The sequence below is a fragment of the Anser anser genome, assembly GCF_964211835.1.
Source record: "Anser anser genome assembly, chromosome: 4".
In the NCBI taxonomy this organism is placed as follows: domain Eukaryota; kingdom Metazoa; phylum Chordata; class Aves; order Anseriformes; family Anatidae; genus Anser; species Anser anser.
The window spans coordinates 52218131-52228801 of NC_139724.1; positions in this window are offsets into that span (position 1 = coordinate 52218131).

The window sequence follows — 10671 nt, forward strand, 5'->3', positions numbered from 1 at the left end:
CCTGACTTTGTAAGAGATGGCAGCCAGTGTCTGTATTTATATTCATATATAAATGTTTTCCCTTTGTCTTAGTTGCAAAAACATATCCATGAACCTTACCCCTAATTTGTTTCTGTAGCTCGTCTGTAGGCAAATGAGTTTTTGTGGATTAATGTAGATTAAATAATAAAATTAACAGCATTGAACACTACCTGATGAAGAATAGTTTCACTGTTAGCTATATGGGTTTATTAGTACTGATAATTCAATGGTATTAGATCTACTTGCGTAAAGAGTCATTAGTACCAAGAATTAATTATTAAAGCACTCAAAGCCTGAATTAGATTTACTAGGAGAGGACTAGAATAATATATCATTAGTGAAGATGGTGAGAGGTTAATACTTGTAGTAGTGCAGCTTGCTAGAAAGAAAGGGAAAATTTGTCCCTAGAGATGGAAAACTCCCTAAATTTGATGAAGTTAAATGAGTAAGAATTTTCTTGCTATTCAGATGAAATAAAGCTCCTTACAAAATTAATGCTTGACACCTCACTGGCTGAAAAATATCCAAGAAATTTAGACCTATCTTCTTGCATGTAGCAGGACTTCATATAATGTCCTTAAGTATCTTTTTCTAATTCATTATTTCATAAAAATAATCATTTCAACAATAAACTTAAATGGCGTTTGAGCTTAAAATTGTAAGGAGTATTTTTTTTTTTTGCCTGAAGACATGATTGTAAAAAGACTAGTTGTCTTACAGAACTTAATAATTACTCTAGAAAGGTGAAGACCTCTTTCAAAATTAACGCTTAAGATTCCTAATTATATATGCTTAAGGTTTTGGGAATACTAGCAGTATAATAAAAACACAATTAAAAAGTACTTTTTTAGTTTGAAAATTATTAAGGTAGAATAGAAAGCAAGCATCTATTTTAATTTAAATGCTTTAATACTTTCAGAAACCTTTTTTTGGACTTTGTCAAGCTATTGAAGAACTGGATGAATGGCCTTGAAACTGTGCAGCCATAAAAAGACCATCAATGGCATTTTCAAAATATGACATGAAGCTTTATTCTTGTTATACAGCATGCACACAACTCCCAGAAGTTGTGAGAAGCAGAAATGATCCTGTTCCAGCTTATCCATACTACCTTACTAGGAGAACAGGGTGGGAAATAAATTATATGTTTCTTCAGCTACAGTGTCTTAATTAGATATATGTGAGGAACTGATTTATATTGAGGAAAACATAAAATGCTGACTTGTTCGACTTATAATTCTGGTGGAATTATGAGAATGCCAGTCTTGAATATTGTTTTTGTTAATGACCATCAATGTTGCAGTTTGATTAAATACACATTTACATTTGAAATAACCTAATCTATATAGAGTTCATAAACTTGATGTAGGTGGGTTTCTGATTTCTTGCTTCCATAAAATTTTATGGAAGATATCTGTTATCATGGAAGCCAAAAAAAGTGCTGGGTTCTGAAGTATCAGATCCTCAAAAACTAGTTAAAGTTGCAGGAAACAAGGTGTTGCAATTTTATGTCCTTGATTTTCTACAGGAATGGGCACACTTTCCACAATATATATATTTTTTTCCTTTCATGAGTTCAACACTGATGGAATAACTAAATTTTTTCATATATTTTAACACATTTAATGATTTATCTGCTATTGGTAGATAATATTAAAGACTCATTCATGATTATAGATATAAATTGACTCAGATCTTAATACAATTCTAATTTAAAATTTGGATTTCAAGATCCAAAAACTTGTTTTCTTGCCAATAGTGGCTGTCATCTCTCCTTTACAGCTTGTGTCTGTGTTTGTGTATGGAAATACAATGCAAACCTTCAGAAATGAACCCCAAACCTTCTGAAGAAATCATAACATATTTAGATGACTTGAATCATACCCAACTCTGAATATAGCTGCAGCAGTCTGCTCTTATGCAGCTGACTTTGATTATAACTCTGATTCCATCTTCACCTACTCTCCCTCCTGCATTAATGTGTCAATTCAAGTACTCTTTACTCTTGTCCTACATTTCATTTAAAAAAAAAAAAGAAGGAAAAAAAAAAGAAACATCTAGGCTACATAATTTTAGAATAGTCTTCATTAATAATGATGACCTTGGTTGACCTTATTTTTGGTTTGAGAAATATGCGTGCCACATAGTTGAGTAAGCTAAAGACCTATTTTCTAAAAGAACATAAAAATGAGAAAGTAATGTTAGGAAAAGAAAACTGAGCACTATCCAAAATCAGTTTGTAACGTTCAATCAGAGAAGAGGGCAGAGAAAACATGGGGCATGTGGAATCCAACAGTTGTGCCTAGAGACATGCCACACTGAAAAACATGTCTGGAAGTAGAATAGATTATTTTCACTTACCCCCATTTCCCCTTACCTTGCAACCTTATGTTACCAGTTGGAAGCAACCTTCAGTGTAATGGTGAGACAGTATAGTGGAGAATTCAGATACATAAAATGATTCAGGAAAGTGCAAATAAGCAAGGTCCTCACACTTGTGCACAATGAAAACTGCAGGCAAACAAAGAACCCTGTGTCCCCAAGGAAGGGTCTTGAAAGGATGATCTCTGTCAGGGGGAAAGGTGATCCAAACCTGAACAACCATGCTGCTCCAATGTGGGAAACATTGCTCCGGGTCAGACAGTCTGCTCTGTCTTTATAATGCCTAAATTAGACCCTTGAAACACAGAGCTTCCAATTTCAGGATGTTCATGACCATAAAAGGTATTTTGTTGTCAACTGCAAACAACTGTTTTCCTGGTCTTGGGAAGATAAATACTAGCCCCAGATGTAAAGGTGGGAGGCACATTGTTAGAAGCTGTGAAAAAGATTTTCTCTGAAGATGATTATAGCAAAATGGTTGAGGTTTTCCTTTCGTTTTCTTTTCCTCCCCTTAAGGATCTGATCAGACTTAGAGGATTTAGAAAGAGGCAAACAAAAAATCCCAGAGGAGTGCCAAGTCCCAGCTTTCCTAAATGTACAATTGTTGTCTATCGTTTTAGTTTGCAGACCTTTCTAGGCAGTGGGCCCCCAGAAGACCCTTCTTTACTAATGTGATGGAGACCTTCATGTACTGCAAAACTTCTCTTTTTTTCCTTTTCTAGTAACTTTAACATTAGCAAGAAATTAGTTCATTAATAAATGAAGAGGAGTGAATTAATTATGAATTTAAAATGGCAAAGATTGAGATTCTCTGTAAAATTTCTTTATTATATGTGCACACACAAATGAGAAAGAGGAAAGGGTCATCCAGAAATAATTTTGGGGGTGGAGGGAAGGAGGGAGTATGTGAGGAAAAGCTAGATGTAGTAGAGCCCAGGGGAATTGCTGCTCTAGAGAATTTATGGTGTGGGGTTTTGGAGAACCTGGTAACCAAATATACAAATCATGGGCTACTTTTGAAGGGTTTCCATGTGCAAATTCAAATGTCCTTTGAAGATGAACTGCTCATTTTGATTTCTCCTTTGTCTTCTTCCACACCTGTATCTCTTCCATCCTGCTGTGGGATGGTGCGCACCAAGCCTATTGCCTGTGCATGACACTAGGATGCCAGAGTATGGGAGCTGAGGTTTTGCAGCCTCTGTCACTTGGTTAGAAATGGGAGAAATCACATTTAGCTGTACTGATTTGTGAGATGGATATGAAAAGGAAAGTGGGAAAAAAGATAGTAATAGGGCTGATTCTTAGAGAAGTTATTTTTTACCAAGCATGTTTTTATTGTTCTTTTATATTGAAAGTACAATAGAAAATCAGTGGCTGTATAGATTGCAGCAGATGAAATGTCTTTGGATTTCATTTCAAAGCTTTATCTCATCCTATGGAATAAACTGAGAAAATTAATTCACATTTGCTTGAACAAAAGTAGTACCGCTTGTTCAAAAACAAAAAAAAAACAAACAAAAAAAAAAAAAACACCAAAAAGAAGCAGTGTGTGTGCTGAAAGACTACCACGTATATTAAAAATAACAATATGTCAAGAGAGATAGGAGATGTTCCAAGAGTTCTCTTAAGGGATGGATAATTTGGTTGCTAAAGTAACATAATTCTGGAAAAGATAAAACATATCCATGATTTTCAAACAGGCAATTCATATGTTGGAGAAATACATTGATTTAGAATCAAAAGAGTGGATATATAGAAAAAAAAATACAATAAGAGTGCCAATGTAGAAATTTGACTGTTAAAATGGGTGAAATCTGTAGTTGCTTTAGACATGATGAAATACATCTTACCCTTCTCAAGATTATCTTTAAAAAGGAATAAGTGCACAAGGGAATATTGCACAAAAGAAAACATGTCCAGAAACAGGTTTCTCTATGTGCAATTTTGGCCTTAGGGACTATTCTATTTATTATGCTAATTCCACAGGATTTAGACAGTGTTCTTCTAGAAGTGGAACGCTTTGGAAAAATGTCCTTAGGGGAAACTGTGAAGTTCTCCTATTCCCAACTGTCTCTCTTGCAGATTTCATCATGGAGTTTGTCCTTACATGGTTACAGATGAATCAGGCTTCACTGGAGAGTGAATTACAAGATATATAATCGGCTTACAGGTGAAGAAGAGCAACAGAAATAGAAGGAATGACATATGGAAAAAGATAAAATGGCATTAAAAATGGATAGCTTGGCTTAAGAAATGACTTAGGCTGTGACAGGCTCTGATGATAGCTTGCAGTTATTGAAAAAGTGTGAAACAAAAAGGAGGAAAAGAAATTGTGTGATACTTGGAGTATTTTTGTTTACACCAAGATTGAATTCAGCCATATGTTTTCTGTAGAGGTGGCTGTACATTCCTTTCAGCCTATACCCATGAGATTTTAAACCAGACAGCTTGCATTCTGAAAATAAAGAGGATATATGTACCTAATATTTCACTAGCTATTTGCTGTAGTATCTCTGCCCTGTTCCCGCCTTTATAGGATAAGGAAGGTCATTATCTTCATTTCACAGATAAGAATGCTTTCAATGTGAGTACAGGAGCATGCATGCATTGTGAAGGCTCGCACATCACCTGCAGAGCTCAGTGGAAAGCCACAGCATCTGAACCATCATCTTACTGGAAGGAGCAGACTTCCTTAGTGACCTACAAAAAGTTACTCCAAAAGTGCGTGGCAAGTCAGGGAATGGAACCTGTTTGGCTTCTCACATCCCAGGCCAATGATGCAACATTTGGGTCACTCTTCCTTCCCCCTTCTATTCAGTTAGACGCACAATTTTATCTGGGACTAGGAATGATAGGAAATACTGCCAGGGTGTGAATGGGATCCTGTCCTATGAAATGGGTAACCAGTTAGTCAGAACTGGTAAGTAATTCTGTTCTTGTGATGATGATACCTCACTTTCTCCAATATGAGCATAGATTTTCCAGCACCTGGAAATCACTCAATTTCATTGTGAATGCTTCATTACAACTGTGTGAGGCTGCAGTCAAAATTGAATTAGTTTCAATTGATGTCTGCAGTGTGGCCAAGATCTTCCGGCAGCTTTAGCTTCAGGCTTTTTCTCTTGCTGCTTTTTCCACTCAATAATTCTAGTAATTTTGTTGGTATGTACAATAGGCTATTGTTTTCTTTTCAGTGGTGCCAGGTGGTCACCTTTGCTTTGTGGTAGTTTCATTCCAGGTAGTTGGCTTCCTTGATAGCAAGACATCTTTTCCCATTAGCTGGCTGTTGTTTCATAATGATTGAGCTGCTGCTTCTTGTTTACCATTTTCTTTTCGCAGCTCTCAGCTTGTTGCTTCAGTTGACATGTCAGTAGACTCCCTCACAACATCAAGCATCTCCTTCTGTTACCTCTCTTCCCCCTGCCGCTTCTGCTTTTTGCTGTGCCTGGCATTCTGCTTCTTGCTCACCAAGACTATTGTTTGGAATAAAAATCAGCATTCCCTCAATAAATTTCCCTTCCCCCTTCCCCTCCTTCCCCTCCTTCCCCTCCTTCCCCTCCTTCCCCTCCTTCCCCTCCTTCCCCTCCTTCCCCTCCTTCCCCTCCTTCCCCTCCTTCCCCTCCTTCCCCTCCTTCCCCTCCTTCCTTTCCTTCCTTTCCTTCCTGATCTATTGTTGTGTTTTCCATTGTATTGTTGGCCTCAAACTCTAGAATTTTACTCAAGGGAGTACTATTTAGAGTTCTTTTATTGCATATTTATTGTACCCACTTAGACATCAGATAATTCTAGATAGGCTATGGTGATTATCTTCTGCAAGTTCATTGGACAAATGCTTTGCAAATTTGTAGAGTTTCTGTTCCTAACCTGTTAAGCATATTGGTTTGCGGTGTTGACAAAGACTTAAATTTGAGGCTGGACTTTATTACCTACTCCAGAAATTCAATATAGGTAACATAATTAAGCATCTTGTTAGGGAACCAAGATATCTTTTTAATTGAAAGATATAGGTTAATTAGTGTGGAATGTGGGTCAGAGACACTGAACAGCCAGACTTTTGTTTTGTTTTTCAGACTCTGATCTTCAGAAGTCATTTATTTATTTATTTATTTAACTATGTCAGTGAATGGATGGGTGGGATGTTTTACTTTAAAGACTTTAAAGAACCTGTATGCAGTGTTTGAACTATATGAGACAAAGTTGAACCCAGAGTATTTACCTTGGTGTGGAGGATTACTTATGCATTAGTGTACTTCTTTAAAATTTTGTATCCGCATTATGTGGTTCCATTTTTGTTGAAAAAGGCCCAGAAAGAACTCTGCCTACCTTCTGTCTGTGAGAAAGATTTCATGAAACTGAGACTACTTCATCTTTGCTTATCATTATTTCTATTCAAAGAAAGACTTAATGTATGTTCTTAGGCCACTAAACTGTGGCCTAACATGCTTTGAACATGTTTGTGACATAAAATATATTTATAAACAGAAGGACATGATATAATGTTCTGGGATATAGCACTATTAAAGAAATGGTTTGAATTTCATTAATACTGTACATGTATTTCATTGTATTGCCACTGTTTATAACAATGATATGTCAGCAATGGCTTATATTAAATCATTACAAAACCTAGATCTAGAAGGTGATCTCCAGCAGCAGATTAATATGAAAGACAGTACATTCTCTGTTGCCTTCCTGATCACCATGTGCATGACTAAAGGGATTAAGGACATGAATCATCTGACATGAAATATTCATAACCTGTGCAGCTTGTAGGACCTGGATGACAAGGAAATCTCTCAACAGCCAAGTCTCAATTTTGAATTAACCGCTAAGCCAGTAAGTGTGTTGCAACTTAGCTAGCAGCAGAATGTTTTTTAACTTGAGTCAGTGGGTACCAACCCACCATCTGGACTATGGATGGTTGAGTCCCTCTTGCCCTTTTCCATCCGTTCTCATGCTCCAGACTGCTTAGCTCTTCCCACCCTATGAAAGTAAATTCTCAGCTACTCCTTTGTGCTGTTCCAGAGCTTTACCAGGACACAGGAGCTGTCAGATCTGTCTGCAGTCATTTGCGTGGGAGGTGTGTGAGGGGACTTATGCATTAACTGTGCTGAAATAATTACTGTATTTGACTTGACTAATAATCAAGTGGTATTTGTTGCGAAAAAAAAAAATCTGGACAAGGGATAGAGGAATATTTTACTCATTAAGCTCTGTACTCAATAATTTCACAAAAATGAAAATATAAAATGCTTTGAAAAGAAGCAATTACTTCTAAAAGGCGTAGGAAGCACTATTTATGAAATAGGCACCATTTGTTATGATTTTTCATTCAATTTTAAACTCAGAATACCAGAGTCATCGGGGAATAAAATGTTAAGTAATTCTGCAGTCTTAATTTTTTTTAGATGCTGCAGTTTCCCTGTGTTGTCATGGTAACATACTTTCCGTATAATTGCCAGGCTGCCTTACAGTGATGAAAATAAGTAAAGAAGTTGTCATACAGCATGACCCAGGCTTATATTCTGAGTGGAGATTTATTGCCCACAGAGCAGCAATACCACCCAGGATATCTGTCACCTGCAGAATAAGGAATTGCATGGCACTGAAGTGCTGCAGAAACACATGGCAGCAAGTGTGAAGTGCTGGACCTGGATGTTATGCAGGTCAACAAAGAGCCCTCCCCTGGGCCTACTCACGCTGAAATTATTTTTACTTATGCTTTACATGAGAATCAGAACTTCTCCAGCTATCAGCAGCCCTAAGCAAGTTATTTAGGAGTTTCATTTGTCTTGGAAATGCAAGAAGTCTGGAGGAAAGAGATGGTTACTCATACAGCCATCAGCCTCCTGTTCACAAAGGAGATTTGTAAAGCAAGAGAGTCATAACTGACACAAAAAAAAGTTGTCCCCATCTCCAGAGGAATTACTGCTGGGATCCAGACAGTCCATTTCCTAAAATAAAATAAAATAAAATAAAACAGAAACATTAAAGTTTTCTTTAGTTTCCATTTGAAGGATGCAGCTCTTACACCCGTGTGTTTCTTAAGGATATTTTTTTATGTGAACCTGAGAATACACATTGCAGAAATCCTTCACGCAACCATGTTTTGTCCTCAGTCATCACTGTATTTTTATGTATTGCTCCAGAGGAAAAGAAGTGCCTTGGGTAATTTTTTCATGATGATCTCCTGGGCACCTCCTGCATAACATCTAGGCACCTGAGAGCTCTCATCACAACATTTAGTTCAGGCTGAATATGAGATAAGTTTCTTGAATTATAAAATTAAAAACATAGATGTCAGACAAGTGAAAAGAAGAAGAAGGAAAAATAAATAGTTCTGTCTCAGTCTTGGCACAGCAAAGATTTTCCTTTGTTGCTCAAAATTACCCAGTCTGGGGACATGACAGTTGGCTCTGCTGTCACGTATACCACTTGCTCTGAGGTGTTCCTCTCCTGTATGTCATCTTTATTCCTTTGTTAAAGATGGATTCTGCTTAAAGCTCCCTCTGTCACTGTTTCGGCATCTCAGCTGGCACAGGTTTTGGGGGGTGACCCTGTTCTTCCTCATAAGACCATTTGAGTGTGTTTGGTTTGTTTGTTTCTTTAGCAGCAAGAAGTTTTTGTCTTTATTAAAGGTAAAGCTTCTCTATTTCTAACTTTTTTCTCAGTAGACTTTCATTCTTGGTTTTCTTAAGCATGGCTATGATGTTACTTCCTCCCTTGTGAAGCAACTTGGACACTTGTAATAAGCAGGATAGTTTCTCCTCCCTTGCTACTTGGGGTTATTTTTTTCCTAACTTTTCCATCCAAATTCACTTACAATTAATTAGAATTTAAATAACCTCACACAGATATTTTCACTGTGTTCCTTAACTAGTCTTTCTGGCTCTTTCTGAAAATTGATATAGGGCTTTAACAGAATTTCATCCTCCTAGATTAGGAGGACGATTCATTACTCTTGTGGAATGAAGGGCTTATGACTTCCAGCTTACCATTAATTTATTTCTTAAAGACCATATGTGTTGAAATGGTAAAAATAAAAAATCTTACATTCAAAGTCTTGTTTTTCCAAAGTTAGTCTCCCTTGCTTGCTCTCTGTCTGGAAATGTCCTGTCACTAGAATATGTACCATTATAAATTGTGAGTTAGCATGGACAAATCATGACTATTATCTCTGTATGGGAAGCACTGTAGAATAAAAATATGATTAACAGAATACTGCTAATTTTTTCAAAAGAGAAGTTCACCAAAAAGCATTTCACAAAGCCTTACAAGGGTAAGAAGAATATTCCAGTCATGAGCAGTCTGTAGAAGAATGGGGAAAAGGGGATCTCTATCCATTTAAGAACTCAAACTGGGGGAACTGCTACACAAAAACCTACAATATATATTTAAATTAAATATAACTTATAATAAGGCAGGAATCACAGTTCCCTTCCCTTCCCTTCCCTTCCCTTCCCTTCCCTTCCCTTCCCTTCCCTTCCCTTCCCTTCCCTTCCCTTCCCTTCCCTTCCCTTCCCTTCCCTTCCCTTCCCTTCCCTTCCCTTCCCTTCCCTTCCCTTTTTTCTTTTTCTTCTTTTTTTTTCCTTTTTTTTTTTTTCTTTTTTCTTTTTTCTTTTTTCCAGAAGACAGAAGTGTAGAAAGTGAGTGGCCATATTTCACATCATGATTGGATTTCAAGAGCCACTTTTTGCCTTTGCAGGATAGTAGCTTTTTGTTCTGCCTTTCCTGCAGGAATGGACTGTCAGATGGAACTATAGGATAAAAAAAAGCAATGCCTGAGCATATCTGATAGAAAATATTACCCCAGAAAAGCTGTTATTCATTGCTCCTGTGCAGGAACAGTGGAAGGATCACTGTAGACTTCTGCAGCATGCAAGGTGAAGTGTGTAGACTTATGACCAAAAAAAAAAAAAAAGTTGTCTTTGTGAAAGGTATAGTACCTTCAACTGGGAAAATCACTGCAATTCAGAATGGTTCTCGTTATAATATTTTACGCATCCCATTGAAAAGAACATGTAAGTTTTTTCCAGGAGGAATGATTTTGTTGTTGTCTGTATAATGACATTTTGGTCTATTACTCCTACCCAATGCGAGTGTTAAAATAATAGTCTATAATTGGGATGTACAATAAAATGCTTTTAGATTGGAGCACATAAAACTATTGTGTGAAGACAATAATCTTTGTATGGTAGATGAATGCTTCCTTTTATGTGTCTGTTGGGACGAAAAGGAAAATATGTTGAATATATGTGATACAGGAAT